Source organism: Schistocerca nitens, chromosome 9 (genome assembly GCF_023898315.1).
Source record: "Schistocerca nitens isolate TAMUIC-IGC-003100 chromosome 9, iqSchNite1.1, whole genome shotgun sequence".
Lineage (NCBI taxonomy): Eukaryota > Metazoa > Arthropoda > Insecta > Orthoptera > Acrididae > Schistocerca > Schistocerca nitens.
Window position 1 is genome coordinate 76,086,893 of NC_064622.1, and position 20,542 is coordinate 76,107,434.

The window sequence follows — 20,542 nt, forward strand, 5'->3', positions numbered from 1 at the left end:
GTGGGAAGCGAGAACGCTACCGCACGACCACGAGATGCGGGCACGGCGTAATGAATGATTGCCTATGTTAGTAGAGGTTGGAACGCCAGTGGAAATAAAACGGCAAGCGTAACTCATGCTTTGGGTGGAAAATCCCGCACAGGTGTGTTTGGTCCTGCTTAACACAGGAAGTAGCGAAGACGGAGGGTCGTGGCACCTGAAGTGCAATACAGCGGCGGCCGGCCGGTTTTGTAGCGGTGCTTGAAGGATAACCGGATAATACTTCGGAAAGTCTGGAAATCTTGGACGCAGCAGACAGGAACGAGGAAGCGTTACCTCGTAAATTACGCAAGCTGGGTTATTTCCGAGAATTTTTACTCTGGGAAGCGCACCATTGTATGCATTCCTAATTAACGAGGATAGGTATTTCCGCACAAACTTTCCGCTCTGGACGACTAAAGATACGGTTGGTCGGCGTTCGGAAGAATCTGTAGAGAGGGAGAATATTCCGTGGTTCCCAGAATATAATTCGCCTTCTGCAGTTACGAGGGAGGGGAGGCAAGCTTTGCTGGGAAGCCAGCGGTGGGGAGAAAGAGGTCTTTCGTTTTGAGTGCCCATGTTTGACGGTCGCTTAGTATCAGCTTTTGTTGGTACAGACGGACTTGTTGTCTTTGCTCTCAGGAGATTTTGTAGTTAGAACAGGTAGGCACTGTGCTGTTGCGAACTTATACGATTCTGGACTTCGCCACCGTGTAGCGAGTCGTCGTTGAGTATGCAGCGTTCAGTGATAGAGAGCATTTCTTCTGTCTATACTCACGTAGAAATATTATCTGAATTCCGTGCTTGTGGCTGGGAGTTCGAGTTTGGAAAACAAATTTGGAAATTTGTTGTAAGGTCTTATGGGACCAAACTGCTGAGGTTATCAGTCCCTAAGCTTACGCACTACTTAACCTAACTTAAACTAACTTACACTGAGGACAACACGCACACACACACACATGATCGAGCCTCTGACCAGGTGAGCCGCGGGGCCGTGACAAGGCGCCTTAGACCCCACGGCTACCCCGCCCCGTTCGCGTTTCTTGTCTGTAGAATTGGGCAGATTTGGGCAATTGATCAGTAATATTAGTTAGGAAATAAAACATTTATAATATAAAGGGGTTTGTAATCTACAGTGAATGTATAAGCTGAAACAACATTTATCATTTAGTAGTTACAAGTTCCCTTAATCATTTACGTTTAGGTTGTAATTTATATGTTAAAGAACAAGAAGGAGGAAATAATATCACGATTAAGAGATCCTAAGATCTGCTTCATGCAGTAGTCAGATAAGGCCAAATCTTGATTTTCGCGCTCAGTATTTTCCGTTGCGCACATTTGTTTTACATCTGCCTGGAGTAGCGCCTTGCACCTTAATGCGCTCGGAAGTTCTAAGTCAGCAAACTCTCCATTGCAGAATGAATTATTTATGCTGGAAACAGACCATATACAGTAGCTGAATTACTCTTTCTGTTATCCTTGTGTCCAAAAGTTATAACTACTTTGTTTTCACTTATTTGCCCCAAGTGTAACTTTGCTCCGTGACTCTTGTCTGTCAAGAACATTATCGGTCGAAAGTTTATTTAAAGAAATCATAATCTAGTCAGTTCGTAGTAGAACTTAACATACATGTAAACACGACAAAGTTAAAAAGGCGTGGCTGTGTCCCTTGTACCTACCCAATGCCCCTGTTCCACTGTAAAAACAATTTATTATTAATTTTTAATTCAACCATTTAATATCAGACGAATAGTTCGTATTGAATACTTCAGAACTAGGAAAATACATAAATATAGGCACAGATTTGCATCTTGAAGCTTTCAGGGTGCAATATAGATTCAGGCAGTCTGTTAGCTCACTCTGAAGATGGCTGAAAGCTATATGGCGGAAATATTAGAAGAAGAATTGGAATTCATGCGGATGCACGCCCGAAATTTGAAACATACCCACTGATTATAAGACCAGCTTTCCCACCCTATCAGTTCAAAATTCCACACGAACACCTCACCGTTAATATTACAAAAGCATTTTCATTATGGTTAGCGCCATTTATCATTGTTTTCCATGCAAATCACAACCTTTTAGTTGAAACTTCGTATCGTATATGATACCAAGAGAGGCACTCTTAACTTGAACACTACGCCTCCGTATGACAATTAGTAATTAACATTTTTTCTCTCGTTTCCTCTTTTTTATCAAAGTTTACATTAATATCAAACTTCAAAATCATTATCCCACGTAACACCTCTTCTCTAACTTTTTGCAAGTTATCATTCTCAGTTACTTCATCCGACTCAAACGGATCAGTAATTTTAGAGAAAGTCATGTGCGTTGGAATCAAAAATTGTGAATACTACAATGCCTGAAGACTACCGCTGAAGTTTGAAAGGCATACTAACTAAAAGACCGTTACTATGAAGAAATTATAGGTACAGAGAAAACGATTGGCGAAAGAAGGAAATCCAAAAACTTTCATGAATAAAGCAGTTTCCATCAGAAATTAAACAAAAATGAAGTGACAGAAAACTAAATCGCTAATACAGAAAGCTGAAGAAATTTGAATGGTCACCGTTACGACACATCCAGCACATGCAAAAAATCTAATAACTTTTGGAAAATTTAAACGCAAATGTGTCAACATTAGGAGATCGAATGCTGGAAACAGATTGCTAATAGGTGGAAAGGTTACACTGAGGCCCTCTACAAGGCGGAGATACTGTATGCTGACGTAATGGAAGAAGAAATGATTGCTGATTTGGAAGACGTAAGGGATCGAGTATTAGGGCCAGAGTTATACAGAGATCTGCAAGACGGCACATACCATCGGACTATCACCAGAGACTTATACACACAAACCAACAGACAGCGAAGATGGATAATTACAAGATCTATCACACAATTAACTTGAAAACTCATGCACCTAATTACTTTTGAATACATTATGGGAGTGACAGTGATCAACGTGTTACAAATATTTACTATTAAAAACAGTCTTGATCACCATTTATTTATTACGGTGACCGGTTTCGGCCATTACTGTGGTCATCTTCAGACCAATGAGTAGGAACCTCTTTCTGCTGGAGAATCACTGTTTTTAATTGTGAATCATGCATCTAAACTGTTGATCAGAGTAAAGTACAGAGCAGAGGAAAAGAAAAGTAAAGATCTGTTAGGTGAGGACCAAAGCAAGAACTGGAAAACATCAAGACATCTTTGTAGAAACTGTGGACCTAGAAAAATCCCATGGCTACGTACAATGGTGCTAGACACATGAAATCCTTAGAAAAATAGATGAAAGCTGTAGGAAAAGAGAGGAAAAACGCTGCATATAAAAATCAGAAGGAAACGTGACGAATGAAAGACCAAAAGAGAAACGTACGGATTAAAAAGGGTGGAAGGCAGAGCTGGAATCTTCCTCTCTACTGTTCAACCAGTAGACTGAAGAAGAAATGAAAGGAATAAAAGAAAGTACTAGAGGTGAGATTAAAATTGAGGGTTAAATGATGTCAATGATAGGAGTCGTTAATGGAACTGGAGTCCTCTGTGTCAGAGGAGAAGAACTGCAGGGCTTGAATGAAGCGTGGGCCTCAATTTTGATGTTAAGTTTATTCCTGATCTCATCATTTTCTGCTACCACCTCATTATTTACGCCTTTCTTTGGTTTATGCGCAGTCCAGTTCCGTACTCGTGAGACTTTATTCCATTTAACAGGTTTAGTAATTCATCCTCATTTCCACAGAAGGTAGCAATGTCATCAGCGAATCTTATCACTGACATATTTTCACTCTGAACTCATCTTCAGTTGCCATTATTGCTTCTTCGAGATACAAATTGATCAGTCGGGGAGAAAGACTGCATCTCTGCCTTACATCCTTTTAATCTTAGCAATTGTTTCTCGGTCTTATATTCTTATTGTTCTTTCTTGATTGTCAAAAATATTGAGTACAGCTAGAGTTCTGTGCAGATAAGAAATCTGCTATCCGAATCGTATCCGCAAGTCTTACCTTCATCGACAATTGTGGATATTAAAAAGTTGTAAACCACTTTAAGCCATCCGAAATGCTGTTGCATTTGACGGTAGGCTAACATCTGCCAAGAATTTTAGGCTGCTGAAATCTGAAAGTCACACTCCGTAGACAGCAATGTCGATCGTTGAGACATTTTAATAAACGTAGTCTTTCGTAATCTTGATAAGTTCCTTAAATTGCACTTTCTACCTAATTAATGAAACGGATTTATTGAAACTGCATGCTTAACACTTCCAAGGCATTGGGAAGTAAAATGAAGTCGTGTTACAAGTTGTCGTCACATCCTGCACATAGTTAAATTTGGTCATAATTGTTTGTTTGTCAGATGTACCTGAATTCGCCGATATAGATCAATTTTCTAAACAACTCAGTGTAAATAGCGTTGACTTGTGCACTTGTAAACAATTTTAAGAGAAAGTTGATAGATCCACCTTCATGCTGCAAGCAGTCCTCTAACAGCAGTCAAACCAAGAAGCAAATATCCCAGTGGACAGAGTGTCATTGAACAGCCTTTATGCCGCTTTCAGAAAGTTTTGTGTAGTTATGTAAGTGACCTCTGTTCTGCAAATGAAACAGGAGTGACTCAGAGGTAAGGCAGGTGCTGGGGCGACGGAAACAGGATGTACGTATAATTGTGCGGAAAATCAGGAAGATCGCCGCCGTCATTAAGGCTTCGCAGATGTCAACAACGCATCTGCCGCCTCGAGGATACTGCATTCAATCTAATGGAGCGGCATTCCGTCCCGAAAGGGTAATAATAATGACTTGTTTGTGTTTCAAAATTTTAAACATGACTGAAGCAGCAACTGTTGAAAATCTTCACGGTAAATGATAACAGCCAAATAGTTGCAGAGTAAAGATTTATTGAAGTCCTTGACCACGGTTCATCAGAAGCAAAAATACACCTGAACAGGAAGACACCTTCATTAGCAAAAAGCTTAGCAACATAACTGAGATGAAAAAAAACCTTATAGCTTTAGTTAGCCATGAAAATTACCCAAGTATTATATGCACAAAAGCTTTTAGTCACTTACTAAAATCACATCCTGCAGTGGAGATGCATAAAACAATCGTGCTAAAAGCGTCGCCAGTAGTTAAAATATCACCTCCATCTGTACAGCATAACTATAAAGAGATGGTCGATGCGAACATGGCATATTATCAGTACTTAGCCTGTGAACTAGCGTGAAGAGGGTGTTGAAGCACTAGGGGAGACAGTTTCACCGAGAGAGGGCACTTGTGGTATGCGCGAGACACTCGCGCACATTAAACCCTAGGGATACATGCTCAGGCGTGTCCAAATTTTAAAGGTTGTGCTAATCCAAACCCTCTGTCTTAATAAATAAAACATATCAGAACCATTTAAAACACCTACATACAACAGAAAATATGAACACCAATTTTCCTGTGTCCTAGTGTCAAGCAGGTGAAGCTTGCGCTAAGGAACACTTCAACGAGAGAAGGCACAATTAAAGACTAGGATACATACTAGTGAAAACAAACAAAATGTTGTAGTAAATCGAAACCATCTATCGTCATGAATAAAAAACATACATACACCTTGTTTGTGTTGTTGTGGGCATCAGTTCGAAGTCGGGTTTGCTGCAACTTTCTATGCTACTGTGCTCTGTTCAGGCTCCTCATCTTCGAGTAACTGTTGCAAGCTACATCCGTCTGAATCTGCTCACTGTATTCATTTCTTGGTCTTCCTCTATGATGTTTTACCCCAGCACACTTGCCTCCAGTACTAAACTGGTGATGTCTTAATGTCTCTGAATGTGACCCATCAACTGATCCTTTCTTGCAGTCAGGTTGCGCAACAAATTTTTTTTCTCCTCACCTCTGTTTAGTACCTCCTAATTAGTAACATGATCTGCCCACCATCTTCAGCATTCATCTGTAGCAACACATTTCAAAAGCTTGTACTCTTCTTGTGTAGACTATTAATTGTCCTTGTTTCACTTCCACACATGGCTACAATGCATGTAAATACTTTAAGAAAAGACTTCCTCATACTTAATTTTATATTCGATGTTACCAGATATCTCTTTCTGAGACAGGCTTTTCTTGCCATTGCCAATAACATTTTACATCCCCTCTACTTCGGCCATCATCAGTTACTTTTCTGGTAAAATAGCAAAACTTTTTTCCTAATCCGATATCCTCAGTATCAACTGATTTAATCCACTACATTGCTTGATGTTTACGTTACATCCTCCTTTCAAAGACACTCTCCATTCCGTTCAACTGCACTTCCATGTTCCTTGCTGTTTCTGACAGAATTACAGTGTCATTCACAACCCTTAAAGTTTTTATTTCTTCTCCAAACACTTTAATTTTTACTGCAATTTTTTCATTGGTTTCCTATACTGCCTGCTCAGTACACAGAGTGAATAACATCGTGGATAAGCTACAACCCTGTCGCCGGGCGGGGTGGCCGTGTGGTTCAAGGCGCTACAGTCTGTAACTGCGCGACCGCTACGGTCGCAGGTTCGAATCCTGCCTCGGGCATGAATGTGTGTGATGTCCTTAGGATAGTTAGGTTTAAGTAGTTCTAAGTTCTAGAAAGTTAAGTCCCATAGTGCTCAGAGTCATCTGAACCATTTTACAACCCTGTCTCTCTCTCTCTCTTCTCAATCAGTGCTTACCTTTCATGCCAGTCGACTCTTATAACTGCCGTCTGGCTTCTGTACAAGTTGTAAATAACCTTTCGCTTCCTGTATTTTTCTTTCCAAAAAAGTGCTCCAGTCAATATTTCCGAAAGCTTTTTCTAAGTCTACAAAGCTATAAACGTATGTGTGGCTTTCCTTAACCTATCTTCTAAGATAATGACTTCAACAATAATAACCGTTATTATTGCTCGAACAGTCCACGGGTTCACAGTGTCCAACGGGCACAATATTTCGGAGATCAGACATATCGCCATCGTCAGGTACCCTAACGAACTGCCCGAAATATTGTGCCCGTTGGACACTATGAACCGGCAGTATACCCGTGGACTGCTCGAGCAACAAATACGCCGGGAGAAACTGATGAATCACATCATTATTATTGGTCACTTGTATTGCAAAAGTTGACGAAAATTGAAATAATGACACCATCCTACAACTTTTAACCACAAAGTAATTATTACCAAACGTATTCACAGGTACACCAGTGGAAATCCGCTTCGGCGCAGGTTTGCAAGTTTTTGTCCGCAAGGTGGATGTTACCCGCGGATTACTTCATCTGTGCAGGTCGCAACCTACAGCTTATACGCCGTTTTCTCCTTACACAGTATCGTCTTCCACAAAGTCTCTAAGCCCTGTCGAAACCGTCCCGTGAAATCCACGGTTCCGGAGCCAACAGAGCCCTGGCATATCGTCTGAAATGACAAAAAAAAAAAAAAAAATGGTTCAAATGGCTCTGAGCACTATGGGACTTAACTTCTAATGTCATTAGTCCCCTAGAACTTAGAACTACTTAAACCTAACTAACCTAAGGACATCACACACACCCATGCCTGGGGCAGGATTCGAACCTGCGACCGTAGTGGTCGCGCGGTTCCAGCCTGTAGCGCCTAGAACCGCTCGGCCACCACGGCCGGCGAAGAGATGACAAATCCGGCGACAGTTGGAGGCGTCGGCGTGAGCGGCCGGTCGCCCGCCGTCTCCGAAGCGCGCGGTGGTAATTGTTGACATCCGGCGCGGGAGGCCGAGCCGCCCTTTGCTCCGGCAGGAAAACACAAAGATGATTAACTGGGAGCGGCCGCTGTGGGCGGCGGCGGCGGCATCTCGCCTCAAGTGCCCTGTTGCGCCACCTACGACACGCGACCCTCATCCGCGGACCGAGCCTGCCCGCGTGCGATTGCGTGTAGCGAGGTGGGCCTCGTCTGTAGCCGATCTGTTTAGCCGGTACTACACGACACACCTAACGTATACAAGTCAGGTGTAGACGGCCTGCCACCTAGTGGCAGAACGGCCGAAGCTGTGATTATAGCAGACGAGTTATGTGCTGGGGAGAAATACACTGAAGAACCAAAGAAAGTGGTACACCTGCCTAATACTGTGTAGGGCTCCCGCGAGCACACAGAAGTGCAGCAACAGGACGTGGCATGGACTCGACTAATGTTTGAAGTAATGGTGGAGGGAAATGACACCATGAATCCTGTAGGGCTGTCCATAAATCAGTAAGAGTACGAGAGGCTGAAGATCTAAACAGCACGTTGCAAGGCATCCTATATATGCTCAAGCGGAAGTGTTTAAACTCAGAAGGGTGTTTCTGGAGCCACTCTGTAGCAATTCTGGACGTGTGGGGTGACGCTTTGCCCTGCAGGAATGGCCCGAGTAGTCGGAATGCACAATGGACATGAATGGATGCATGTGATCAGACAGGATGCTTATGTACATGTCAGAGTCGTATCTAGACGTATCAGGGACCCCATATCACTCGAACTACACACTCCACCAGCTTGAATAGTCTCTTGCTTACATGCAGGGTCCATAGATTCATGTGGCTGTCCCCATACCCGACAAGTCCATCCGCTCGATACAATTTGAAACGTGACTCGTCCTACCAGGCAACTTGTTTCCAGTCTTCAACAGTCCACTGTCGGTGTTGACAGGTACGGGCGAGTCGTAAAGCTTTTTTTCGTGCAGTCATCAAGGGTACACGAGTGCGCCTTCGGCTCCGAAAGCCCATATCGATGATGTTTCGTTGAATGTTTCGCACCCTGACACTTGTTGATGGCCCCGCACTGAAATTTCCAGGATTTTGCGGAAGGGTTAGACTTCTGGCACGTTGAACGACTCTTCAGTCGTCGTTGGTCCCGTTCTTCCAGGATCTTTTTCCGCCCGCAAAGATGTCAAAGATTTGATGTTTTACCGGATTCCTAATATTCACGGTACACTAGTGAAATTGTCGTACTGGAAAATCTCCATCACTACCTCGGAGGTGCTCTGTTCCATCGCTCGTGCACCGACTATAACACCACGTTCAAACTCACTTAAATCTTGACAGTCTGCCGTTGCAGCACTGGTAACGGATCTAACAATTGCGCCAGACACTTAGTGTCTTATACAGGCGTTGCCGACCGCAGCGCCGTATTCTGCCTGTTTATATATTTCTGTATTTGCACAGCATGCATACACCTGTTTATTTGGTGTATCAGTGTAGGAACCGTTCCATTCTGCCATGGTTCTGTGCATATGCAGTGGAAGAGGGGTGAGCGTGTATGCGCAGAAAACAGTATTTCGAGCGGACTTTCGCGTTATTGTTTTCATTTGCGCTCAACAGAGGAGCACTTTTTGCCATTAGTCTTGTGTTTCCAGTAAACCCTGTGGCCCATCACACCTTTTTCCTTCTTGAAGACTTAACAACCACATACATTTTCTTCTTTCTTTAACTCATCAGTCTTCTAACAGATTTGATGAGGCCTGCCAAAAATCCCTCTCCTGTGCCAACCTCTTTATCTCAGAATAGCACGTGTAGCCTACATCTTCAATTATTTGATTGATGTATTCCAATTCTTGTCTCCTCTGGCGTATTTACCTTTTAGAATCATGGAAGTTATTGCATGATGTCTTTTAAAGATTCCGCGCGGGATTAGCCGAGCGATCTCAGCCGCTGTAGTTATGAACTGAGGGGCTGGTCCCGGCGGAGGTTCGAGTCCTCACTCGGGCATGGGTGTGTGTGTTTGTCCTTAGGATAATTTAGGTTAAGTAGTGTGTAAGCTTAGGGACTGATTACCTTGGTAGTTCAGTCCCATAAGATTTCACTTTAAAAGATGTCCTACCACCATGTCCATTCTTCTTGACCGTGTTTCCCATACATTCTATTCTTCGCCTATTTTGCGGAGAACCACCTCACTTGTTACATTGTCAGTCAAATTAATTTTCGACAGCTTTCTGTAACACCACATCTCAAATGCTTCGATCCTGTTCTCTTCCGGTTTTCTCACAGTCCATCTTTCACAATCATAGAATGCTGTTCTCCAAACGTACACTCTCAGAAACTTCTTACACAAATTAAGTCATATCTTTGATGTTAGTAAACTAGAACGCTCTTTTTGCCAGTGCTAATCTGCTTTTTATGTCGTCCGTACTCCGTCCGTCATGGGTTATTTTGCTGCTTAGGTAAGAGAATTCTTTAACTTCAACTGCTCCGAGATCATGAATCCTGATGTTAAGTTTGTCACCTTTCTCATTTCCACTACTTCTCACTACTTTCATCTTCCTTCGATTTACTCTCAACCCAAATTTTGTACTCATTAGATTATTCATTCCATTCAATTCTTTTGGCTGTTTTTACACACTTTTCACTCAGTTATTTTCTTAATAAATGCTACATTAGTGGCCATTAAAATTGCTACACCACGAAGATGACGTGCTGCAGATGCGCAATTTAACCGACAGGAAGAAGATGCTGCGATGTGCAAATGATTAGCTTCTCAGAGCATTCACACAAGATTGGCGCCGGTTGTAATACCTATAACGTCATGACATGAGGAAAGTTTCCAACCAATTTCTCATACACAAACAGCAGTTCACCGGCGTTGTCTGGTGAAACGTTGTTGTGATGCCTCGTGTAAGGAGGAGGAATGCGTACCATCACGTTTCCGACTTTGATAAAAGGTCGGATTGTAGCCTATCGCGATTGCGGATTATCGTATCGCGACATTGCTGCTCGCGTTGGTCGAGATCCAATGACTGTTAGCAGAATATGGAATCGGTGGGTTCAGGAAGGTAATACGGAACGCCGTGCTGGATGCCAACGGCCTCGTATCTCTAGCAGTCGAGGTGACAGGCATCTTACCCGCATGGCTGTAACGGACCGTGCAGCCACGTCTCGAACCCTGAGTCAATAGATGGGGAATTTTGCAAGACAACAACTATCTCCACGAACAGTTCGACGACATTTGCAGCAGCATGGACTATCAGCTCGGAGACCATGACTGCGGTTACCCTTGACGCTGCATCACAGACAGGAACGCCTTTGATTGTGTACTCAACGACGAACCTCGGTGCACGAATGGCAAAACGTCATTTTTTCGGATGAATCCAGGTTCTGTTTACAACATCATGACGGTCGCATCCGTGTTTGGCGACATCGTGGTGAACGCACATTGGAAGCGTGTATTCGTCATCGCCATACTGGCATATCACCCGGCGTGATGGTATGGGGTGCCATTGGTTACACGTCTCGGTCACCTCTTGTTCGCATTGACGGCACTTTGAACAGTGGACGTTACATTTCAGATGTGTTACGACCCGTGTCTCTACCCTTCATTCGATTCCTGCGAAACCCTACATCTCAGTAGGATAATGCACCACCGCATGTTACAGGTCCTGTGCGGGTCTTTCTGGATACAGAAAATGTTCGACTGTTGCCCTGGCCAGCACATTCTCCAGGTCTCTCACCAATTGAAAACGTCTGGTCAATGGTGGCCGAGCAACTGACTCGTCACAATACGCCAGTCACTACTCTTGATGAACTGTGGTGTCGTGTTGAAGCTGCATGAGCAGCTGTACCTATACACGCCATCCAAGCTCTGTTTGACTCAATGCCCAGGCGTATCAAGGCAGTTACTAGGGCCAGAGGTGGTTATTCCGGGTAGTGATTTCTCAGGATCTATGCACCCAAATTGCGTGAAAATGTAATCACATGTCGGTTCTAGTATAATAATGAGTATTCGTTTATCGTCATCATTTCTTCTTGGTGTAGCAATTTTAATGGCCAGTAGCGTATAAAAAAAGAAGTGAATGTTCTCTTTTTTTATTTGCGTTGAGAAGATCTCTATACTTAATGGTAGCTTCTTGTTACAGACATGGAATGAAACAAAGAAATTATAAGCGTGCTTATTGAGACATATAAGAAAGAAAGGTGTCTATACAATCCTCTTGATATCCTGTACCATAATATAGTACGTCTGTAAATGTTTCATTCTGAGTTTATGTGTTTTATGTAAATGTGCAGGTAACTTTACTTCCGGTATGTGTTTGTGTCACCTTAATCGGTAAAATTACCGCACAGGTTTGATTTGATTGCATCTTTCGCATTATTTCGGCACGGCAAGAGGACAGTGCTGAGAACACAGCCACAAGTTTCAGAGCAGTTGTGCCGGCGGCGACCAGTGACGACCGTAAAATCTCTTTTGCGTCTTTGCGGTCGCTCTGTTGTGAAATGGCTTCGCACGTTGTGGTGGCATTTGCGCAAATTGTCTTCTACAATCGACACCGGCTTGTGGAAATAAGGCGCACATCCATTCTAACGAAGTTCCTAAAAGTCTGTGGATGTTCGTGTCTCAGCTCCTTCACTAGCAGGGAATAGACCTATATGTCCCTGCCTTCGTGCCCCCTTCCCAGCCAGAGTCGATCGCAGTCCCTACGCCTAGGATTACTTCGCCGTTGTGCTTTCTCCTAACGACGGAGGAGGGCACTGTCACGGCAAATGCTGCCTAGATAATTTTGTTCTCCATGTCTAAAATGCTGTGAAATTTAAACGCAGATAATTGTACCAGCATGATACGAAACGAACACTTTAGACCATAATTCTGCATAATCATAACGTAATTTCATTGTAGCTGCGCAAAACAACAATAACTGCTAAACAACTACGAACCGAGACCTTTCAGAAGGTTAATTATGAGCAAACAGTAGCTTTATAAATGCATCAACTTCCACAATGAACGACGTCAACGAATTTCACGTGCCTGCAATTCTGAACATGTACTATTGGGGCTCAGGTGCAGATTTACATGTTTTTAGGTGTATCGTGTGACAGAGCTAAGAAAAAAAATAGGTAGTTCCAGTACTGTAGGCTTGGTGCGCTGGTGGCGACATGTATACGATAGTTGTGTCACGTAACAGCGGTTTTACACTGAGGCCGCGTCCTACCTGGGTGACAGAAGCAACTGACAGAGCGTGACACCTGTAAGCGGGACATTCCTGCTACTAATAGCTGTACGGAGCTATATCCTCTGGCGCCTTGCATGAATCCTACCAACTACCACTGCAAGTTGGCCACAAGAGTCGACCGGCGGTTTCTGAAAAATGGCGGCCCATAAACCGTAGAACATTGTAGCTCTAGAATACGACAGCAAAATTAGCATTACTTAGGGAAATAAGGCGAGAAAGAAGCGCTGTGTGTGAAATTTACGAAGGGAGGAATCTTCACGGAGAATTTCACCATTTATACGAGGGCTATTCCGAAAGTAAGGTCCGATCGGTCACGAAATGGAAACGACTATGAAAATCCGATAAAGCTTTGCACAGATGTGTTGGGTAGTGTCTCTAGTATAACCCCAGTTAGCATCACGTCGCTCTTCTCATTTCTGAGCTCGCAGTGAGTGCGTAAAGATGTCTAGAAAATAGTGTCTGCCGCCAAGTACGGGGGCCTGGTGAGAAATTTCCCCTGAAGCTATGCAGCTAACATTACATAACTGTCGTGCTGTTTCGTCTTCAAGACAATTCTCAGCCGCATTCTGCAGGGGCAATGAAGATGCTCCTGCATCGTTTTCAAATGGGAATGTGAAATTACCCACAATACAGCCCGTAATTGTCTCCCTCTGAGTTTCAGCTCAGGTCACATGAACCGCTGGTTATGAAGACAACATTTCGGCACAAGACAACGAGCCGTAGGCCAGCGTAGAGAATTGGCGGAGAGCACTGGCGGCTGCCTTCTATAGCGAGGGTATGGGAAAGTTGGTACAACGCTACGATACACGTCTAAGTCGGGTCGGCGACTATGGAGATAAGTAGCTGCAAGGTGTATCTAACTGTTGCAAATAAAACATTTTTGATTTTTACCGTGGTTTCCATTTCGCGACCTATCGGACCTTACTTTCGGAATAGCCCTCGTATCATCAAATCGCCAGCCCGATTCTACGAATGTAGGACAGGCACAGATGCGTTCTCCTATCTGGTCAGTGAATTAAAAACCAGTGTTTCTTGTGCGATCACGAACTTTTAGCTACCGATAACCACGGAGAATGACTGACTATCCTAAGGAAGGAAGGATGTCGATCTTACGCTTGTCAGTTTGATACCCCATTTGTCCATTTCCCACGTACGTTCAGCAGTTAAAACTTCGACAAAAATCTGTTGTTATTTTTGGGAGTCTTGTTTTCGCTCTGCTCGAACATTTGACCAAACCGTTTCGAGTGTTAACCAAATGACAAAATATGTCCTTTTTGCTTGCTGTCATTTTCAAAAAGCGTCATTTCGATATATTGAACCGTCTATGAAATATGACAATCTTTACGACCTCATCATTCCGACTGGGCGCACTGCGCGTGACCTACCCACCACATATACGAGTCTGACTTCAGATGTCAGGACAACCACCAGTGCGTAGAAGTTGTCAACTTACGACACTTCTGTAGCTGTACCTGCGGTCAAGTTTTGTACGCTGTCGGTCTCTTCTGCCTCTCACGAACGACGTGGCCAACATCTACAATTACATGATTACTCTCTTATTCATAATTACGTCCCTGGCAGAGGGTTCATCGAACCACCTTTAAGCTACTTCTCTACCATTTCACACTAGAACAGCGCGCGGTAAAAATTAACACTTTCCGTGACAGCTCTGATTTCTCTTAGTTATTTATGATGATCATTTCTCCCTACGTAGGTGGGCACCAACAAAATATTTTTACACTCTGAGGAGAAAGTAATGTGGACCACATGTGCTACAAAGAGCGACGTGACATATGGTGTAGACTACATGTTAGATAAACATTACTGTTTTGGGTGATAAGTCTTTTGACAGGTTTGATGTGGCCCGCCACGAATTTCTGTCCAGTATCAAACGTTTCCTATCGGAGCAGCACTCATCCAATGTCCTCTCTTATTTGGTATACATATTCCATTCACTGTCTTTCGCTACTATTATTTTCTCTATGACTTCCTCTAGTTCTGAGGAAGATTTCTTTCAGATGTCTTAATACGTCTCTTCTCATTCTGTCACTTCTTTACAGTACAATAAATAAAGTTGATCCGATAGCTCCAATATTTCTAGATCAGCAATCTGATCTGCATAGTTTCGGCTTTCTGTGTAAGCTTGCACCAGAAATGTCATTACTACTTAGGCGGTATTTGAAATAACGTAGACAACCCCTGACTATTAATCAACTCACCTCTATAGTTAATAAAACTTTCTGTAAACGGTAAACGCTTACCTCGATCGCAGAATAATATTATTTATCATCAAGTGATGTATTTCGGGAGAATCAACCATCAAACCTGTGGCATGAAACGTAAGTTTGGGGAAAGATATTTAAAAAGTATGTAACAACAATACAGTAACTGTGGAAAACATACCTGTTATGGTCAATACAGAGTAACTCGTCATTTACTACTCCATAACACCATCAGCGCCCAACTGAATTATGCACTGCTACGTTGTACACCGAAAACAATTTCACCAGTAGGTGGCGTTAGTGAAAGTAATGTCTATATTATCAGGCATGATCTTCATATGTCAAAAGCTCATTAAAAATTACATACGTTATTTAGATGTCAAAAAAATTAATTATAACATTAAATGACGTTAATAAAAGGATTAGATTTTTGCCAGCATAACCACAGATGTAGCACTTTAAGCTGGCTGCACACGAATATATGAATGCATGTAAATTTCTACCAAAATATTAAAAAAATAGTATAATTCAAAATGAAAATTAAAAAAGATAAAAAAATAAAAGTGTAAAAATATGGAAGGAAAGGAGGGGAAACGTTTATTACGATTAAGAGAAACCATCGACATATGCGGCTTTGTAACAGGTTACAGTTATAATATCGAGATCATCAGTCATTGCAATTGTGCTGAAAATACATAGAACATCAATTCCTCCTTGCAGTGTCGTCCAAATATCGCGGCGCCCCACCAAAGCCAGCAACGTGCATCGATGCCACAGATAGCGGTGTCTCGCTGCAATCGCAGCGACGAATGGCAGAGGCTCAAAAAGAAGCGCCCCCCTCTCTGAGCACTGCAGCTCCGTCGCACAGAGGTCAATGCAGCGCCGAGCATGGAAGTGGTCTGACCCGCTCGTGACCTCTGCTGAAGCAGTCAACGTCATCGAGTAGCGCTAAAGAATTATACAAGTCTCACATGGAAATGAACCTTTGTTATGTTGAACATTGTACTTCAAGAGAACAGTTCGTTAATTAGTGCATCAAGTGATGCTTTAGCAGTCAATGAAGCTGTAAATTATCAAGCACTCCTGCAGCAAAGAATTGTATCAAGTTAGGTAAATCTTTTTATTCACTTATGTACTAGAGTGAACTGATACTTCATAAGTTGTACTTCCAGTGAGTCATCTTCCAGACCGCCGGCTGGGGTGGCCGAGCGGTTCTAGGCCCTTTTTTTTTTTTTGGGCATCAGTCTACTGACTGGTTTGATGCGGCCCGCAACGAATTCCTTTCCTGTGCTAACCTCTTCATCTCAGAGTAGCACTTGCAACCTACGTCCTCAATTATTTGCTTGACGTATTCCAATCTCTGTCTTCCTCTACAGTTTTTGCCCTCTACAGCTCCCTCTAGTACCATGGAAGTCATTCCCTCATGTCTTAGCAGATGTCCTATCATCCTGTACCTTCTCCTTATCAGTGTTTTCCACATATTCCTTTCCTCTCCGATTCTGCGTAGAACCTCCTCATTCCTTACCTTATCAGTCCACCTAATTTTCAACATTCGTCTATAGCATCACATGTCAAATGCTTCGATTCTCTTCTGTTCCAGTTTTCCCACAGTCCATGTTTCACTACCATACAATGCTGTACTCCAGACGTACGTCCTCAGAAATTTCATCCTCAAATTAATGCCGGTATTTGATATTAGTAGACTTCTCTTGGCCAGAAATGCGTTTTTTGCCATAGCGAGTCTGCTTTTGATGTCCTCCTTGCTCCGTCCGTCATTGGTTATTTTACTGCCTGGGTAGCAGAATTCCTTAACTTCATTGACTTCGTAACCATCAATCCTGATGTTAAGTTTCTCGCTGTTCTCATTTCTACTACTTCTCATTACCTTCGTCTTTCTCCGATTTACTCTCAAACCATACTGTGTACTCATTAGACTGTTCATTCCGTTCAGCAGATCATTTAATTCTTCTTCACTTTCACTCAGGATAGCAATGTCATCAGCGAATCGTATCATTGATATCCTTTCACCTTGTATTTTAATTCCACTCCTGAACCTTTCTTTTATTTCCATCATTGCTTCCTCGATGTACAGATTGAAGAGTAGGGGCGAAAGGCTACACCCTTGTCTTACACCCTCCTTAATACGAGCACTTCGTTCTTGATCGTCCACTCTTATTATTCCCTCTTGGTTGTTGTACATATTGTATATGACCCGTCGCTCCCTATACCTTACCCCTACTTTTTTCAGAATCTCGAACAGCTTGCACCATTTTATATTGTCGAACGCTTTTTCCAGGTCGACAAATCCTATGAAAGTGTCTTGATTTTTCTTTAGCCTTGCTTCCATTATTAGCCGTAACGTCAGATTTGCCTCTCTCGTCCCTTTACTTTTCCTAAAGCCAAACTGATCGTCACCTAGCGCATTCTCAGTTTTCTTTTCCATTCTTCTGTATATTATTCTTGTAAGCAGCTTCGATGCATGAGCTGTTAAGCTGATTGTGCGATAATTCTCGCACTTGTCAGCTCTTGCCGTCTTCGGAATTGTGTGGATGATGCCTTTCCGAAAGTCAGATGGTATATCGCCAGACTCATATATTTTACACACCAACGTGAATAGTCGTTTTGTTGCCACTTCCCCCAATGATTTTAGAAATTCTGTTGGAATGTTATCTATCCCTTCTGTCTTATTTGACCGTAAGTCCTCCAAAGTTCTTAATAAATTCCGATTCTAATACTGGATCCCCTATCTCTTCTAAATCGACTCCTGTTTCTTCTTCTATCACATCAGACAAATCTTCACCCTCATAGAGGCTTTCAATGTATTCTTTCTACCTGTCTGCTCTCTCCTCTGCATTTAACAGTGGAATTCCCGTTGCACTCTTAATGCTACCACCGTTGCTTTTAATGTCACCAAGGGTTGTTTTGACTTTCCTGTATGCTGAGTCTATCCTTCCGACAATCATATCTTTTTCGGTGCCTTCACATTTCTCCTGCAGCCATTTCGTCTTAGCTTCCCTGCACTTCCTATTTATTTCATTCCTCAGCGACTTGTATTTCTGTATTCCTGATTTTCCCGGAACATGTTTGTACTTCCTCCCTTCATCAATCAAGTGAAGTATTTCTTCTGTTACCCATGGTTTCTTCGCAGCTACCTTCTTTGTACCTATGTTTTCCTTCCCAACTTCTGTGATGGCCCTTTTTAGAGATGTCCATTCCTCTTCAACTGTACTGCCTGCTGCTCTATTCCTTATTGCTGTATCTATAGCGTTAGAGAACGTATCTCGTCATTCCTTAGAACTTCCGTATCCCACTTCTTTGCGTATTGATTCTTCCTGACTAATGTCTTGAACTTCAGCCTACTCTTCATCACTACTATATTGTGATCTGAGTCTATATCTGCTCCTGGGTGCACCTTACAATCCAGTATCTGATTTCGGAATCTCTGTCTGACCATGATGTAATCTAATTCAAATCTTCCGGTATCTCCCGGCCTTTTCCAAGTATACCTCCTCCTCTTGTGATTCTTGAACAGGGTATTTGCTATTACTAGCTGAAACTTGTTACAGAACTCAATTAGTCTTTCTCCTCTTTCATTCCTTGTCCCAAGCCCATATTCTCCTGCCCACGACTATTAGATTTTCGTCCCCCTTTACATTCTGCATTACCCTTTCAATATCCTCATACACTTTCTCTATCTGTTCATCTTCAGCTTGCGACATCGGCTTGTATACCTGAACTATCGTTGTCGGTGTTGGTCTGCTGTCGATTCTGATTAGAACAACCCGGTCACTGAACTGTTCACAGTAACACACTCTCTGCCCTACCTTCCTATTCATAACGAATCCTACACCTGTTATACCATTTTCTGCTGCTGTTGATATTACCCGATACTCATCTGACCAGAAATCCTTGTCTTCCTTCCACTTCACTTCACTGACCGCTACTATATCTAGATTGAGCCTTTGCATTTCCCTTTTCAGATTTTCTAGTTTCCCTACCACGTTCAAGCTTCAGACATTCCACGCCCCGACTCGTAGAACGTTATCCTTTCGTTGATTATTCAATATTTTTCTCATGGTAACCTCCCCCTTTGCAGTCCCCTCCCGGAGATCCGAATGGGGGACTATTCCGGAATCTTTTGCCAATGGAGAGATCATCGTGACACTTCTTCAATTACAGGCCACATGTCCTGTGGATACACGTTACGTGTCTTTAATGCAGTGGTTTCCATTGCCTTCTGCATCCTCATGTCGTTGATCATTGCTGATTCTTCCGCCTTTAGGGGCAATTTCCCACCCCTAGGACAAGAGAGTGCCCTGAACCTCTATCCGCTCCTCCGCCCTCTTTGACAAGGCCGTTGGCAGAATGAAGCTGACTTCTTATGCCGGAAGTCTTCGGCCGCCAATGCTGATTATTTTTCAAAATTTAGGAAGTGGCGGGGATCGAACCTGAGACCGAAGACGTTTTGATTATGAATCAAAGACGCTACCCCTAGACCACGGTATCTATAGGCGCTACAGCCTGGAACCGCGCGACCGCTATTGTCGTAGGTTCGAATCCTGCCTCGGGTATGGATGTGTGTGATGTCCTTAGGTTAGTTACGTTTAAGTAATTCTAAGTTCTAGGGGACTGATGACCTCAGAAGTTAAATCCCATAGTGCTCAGAGCCATTTGAACCATCTTCCAGACCAATCAAGGAACCCACGGTTATGGTCGGACAATTGAAGTTCGATTACAGGAGACCAATGGGATGCCACAGCCTCACCAAAAATGAAATAAAGCGGAGCTACAGACGTGACATCAGTAAAACTGCAAATCACAACGCACAGCGCCAAAATCAAAATGAAATGTACAAACTGTAATTCTTTTTAGTGATTAAAAATTGAGCTTTATATTTTTCATTCTGCTTTTGGCGCCGTGTGTTGTGACCTGCAGTTTTCCTGATTTCACGCTGCGTTTGAAGTGGTGTGGTGTGACATCCCATTGTTCTTTTGTAATGGAATGGGAATGATCGACATAACCGATGAAGAGTATGGACATCAGTGGCACAGCATGTGTTAGATTTCATTACGATAGTGGAAGATTTGGAACTGAGAGAGAAGTCAGCCAAGAACATTTTATATTAGTATCGTTATTCTCAAGAGTCCTACAGAAATTTTTCAATCCTTAACCTTTCGACTACCAGTTTTATTTCAAACATATCGATGTATAGTTATCTTGAAACTTTCTGGCAGATTATAGCAATGTGCTGGACCGAGACTCGAACTCGGGATCTTTGCTTTTTTGCGGGCAAATGCTCTAACCGACTGAGCTACCCCAGCACAATTCAGGACCTGTCCCCACAGCTTTACTTCTGTCAGTATCTCCTCTCCTACCTCAC

At 42.9% G+C, this 20,542-nt stretch overlaps 1 protein-coding gene and 1 non-coding gene across 2 annotated transcripts in view; one reads left to right on the forward strand and one right to left on the reverse strand.

Moving 5' to 3' along the window:
• LOC126204015 (translation initiation factor IF-2-like) overlaps positions 1–20,542 on the forward strand; it is a 129,952-nt gene that overhangs the window by 74,310 nt on the left and 35,100 nt on the right. The gene's annotated exons all lie outside the window — the stretch shown is intronic.
• Positions 20,409–20,483, reverse strand: Trnac-gca (transfer RNA cysteine (anticodon GCA)). Its single transcript is given in 2 exon segments — positions 20,409–20,442; positions 20,446–20,483. It is a non-coding gene; the product is annotated as a tRNA-Cys (tRNA).